The sequence below is a fragment of the Engraulis encrasicolus genome, chromosome 15 (genome assembly GCF_034702125.1).
Source record: "Engraulis encrasicolus isolate BLACKSEA-1 chromosome 15, IST_EnEncr_1.0, whole genome shotgun sequence".
NCBI lineage: Eukaryota > Metazoa > Chordata > Actinopteri > Clupeiformes > Engraulidae > Engraulis > Engraulis encrasicolus.
In genome coordinates, this window is record NC_085871.1 from 12,135,240 (window position 1) to 12,137,739 (window position 2,500).

The following is a 2,500-nucleotide window of genomic DNA, read 5'->3' on the forward strand; positions in this document are numbered from 1 at the left end:
CAGTGCGGGCCAGATTTGGTCCCCAGGCCTTAGCTTCACATCCCTGACCTACGGAGACCTTAAACAAATCACATTGTGTGTGTGTGTGTGTGTGTGTGTGTGTGTGTGTGTGTGTGTGTGTGTGTGTGTGTGTGTGTGTGTGTGTGTGTGTGTGTGTGTGTGTGTGTGTGTGTGTGTGTGTGTGTGTGTGTGTGTGTGTGTGTGTGTGTGTGTGTGTGTAATGTGAACCCAGAAATAGATCTCCTTACAGACGCGTCCCAACACCCAACACACATCTTATACAACATACATCCCCCTTTGTATCAATTCAAGGCACCTGTCAATGCGAGATCCAATAACCCATTCAACCACCACTGATGCTGCACCTGTGTGTGTGTGTGTGTGTGTGTGTGTGTGTGTGTGTGTGTGTGTGTGTGTGTGTGTGTGTGTGTGTGTGTGTGTGTGTGTGTGTGTGTGTGTGTGTGTGTGTGTGCGCACGCGTGTGTGTGCGTGTGTGTGTGTGTGTGTTTTGTCTGTGTGTCCATGTGCTTTCCTAGTAGATGACCACACAAAGTGGACCAGGTCATTTGGTACAGCAGTGTCATTTCCAGACGATTACTTCCGTCCAGTGAGTGTATACACTAAACCCACTGAGCTAGGAATACATCGCCACCATTAGAGGCCTCCAACTCCTGTTTGTTCTCATCCTCCTGGTGCAAGGGACGGGAGGGCACGGGGGAGCCAGGCGTGCCTGGCCCTGGATATTTGTCAAACAAAAACCAACGGCAGATAAAAAATAGAGATGTACAGGATCCAAGATCCGGTTCCGGATCTGGCAAGATAACAGGGGGTTTTCAGACTATCCGGATCCGGTTCCAGGATCCAGGATCCGGTAGCCGAGGCTTTTAAGTCAAAATAGTTTGAACCAACGTGATAAAAAGGGCCCACGTGTGTGAGTAGGCTATGTGTTTCAACCCTTTCGTAGGATCCGGTATCCGGTTCCGGATCCGGCAGGATCTTAAGCAGTGGATCCGATATCCGGTAGGATCCTAAAAATCAGGATCCGGTGCATCCCGGATGTGGCGCACGTAGCTGCAGCGACTCCTTACTCTCCCAACTCGCAGTGTTTATTTGTGTTATAATGTGTCATTCGAAATGTCTATCGTCGGAAACTATGTCGGAACGCATGTACAGTCGGCAACAGCTGTTGCAGATAAGAATGGACAACTTAAGCGATGTATTGGATATACCAACAGAGACACTGGAAGAACTGGGGATACTACGGCGGCATACATCGGACCCGTCTGCTTCGCCTACATGGAGACGGCGAAAGAGGTGCTCCAGAATTAGGAAGAGAGGTGGCGTCGAAACACGTCTTGCAGCCAACCCAACTCGTCCAGCAATACCATCAATTCTCTTGGCAAACGTAAGATCTATGGACAATAAGATGGATGACATACGGCTACTAAGATCAGCGAACAAAACTGTGAGGAACTGCTGTGTGACCGTGTTTACAGAATCATGGCTGAACGACGGCATACCCGACTCGGCTTTACAACTGGAGCAACTTACGTGCCACCGAGCGGACAGAGCCCTTGCAGAGAAAAAACGAGGGGGAGGAATATGTGTTTACACACATGATGCTTGGTGCAAAAATGCTACGGTGGTACAGAGACACTGCTCTCCACTAGTGGAGTTCATGATCATCAAGTGCCGACCCTTCTATTTACCAAGAGAAATATCCGCCATTCTACTGGTCGCAGTTTACCTCGCTCCTAGCAACACCAACAGCGTCAGAAGCGAGGCACTGAACGAGCTGCATCGGGGAATCAGTGAACAACAAGATGCACACCCAGATGCCTTCACAGTGGTCATGGGAGATTTCAACCACGGAAATCTCAAAACAGTACTTCCAAAACATGTTAACTTTCCAACAAGAGGACAAAACACCCTGGACTTTGTTTATACCCCAAAACAAGGAGCATACAAGGCAAAGCCCATCCCCACATCGGCCTATCAGACCACCTAACGATTCTGCTACTGCCAGCCTACAGACAAAAGGTAAAACTCACCAAACCAGCTCTGAAGGAGGTGAGAAAATGGCCAGAGGGAGCCGTGTCACGACTACAAGACTGCTTTGAAACCACAGATTGGGACATGTTCAAAACAGCTGCCACCCACAGCAACCACATTGACATTGAGGAGTACACAGACACCGTGACCTCCTACATCACAAAATGCATTGATGATGTTACAGAAATAAAACGCATCACCACCAGGGCCAACCAGAAGCCATGGTTCACAGGAGACGTTCACAGACTGCTGAGGGCCAGAGACAAAGCCTTCAGAGCAGGAGACGTAGCTGGCCTAAAAGCAGCAAGGGCAAACCTGTCCCAGGGCATCAGGAAAGCAAAAAAGGAATACTCGGACAAAATAACAACACACTTCAAAGACAGCAGAGATGCACAGAGCCTGTGGCAGGGCATACAGGCCATCACGGACTATAAGCCCGCACCACGAA

The 2,500-nt window shown here is 49.3% G+C and overlaps 1 protein-coding gene across 1 annotated transcript in view; it reads right to left on the minus strand.

The window, feature by feature from the left end:
- cog5 (component of oligomeric golgi complex 5) overlaps positions 1 to 2,500 on the minus strand; it is a 183,832-nt gene that overhangs the window by 101,457 nt on the left and 79,875 nt on the right. The window lies entirely within an intron of this gene.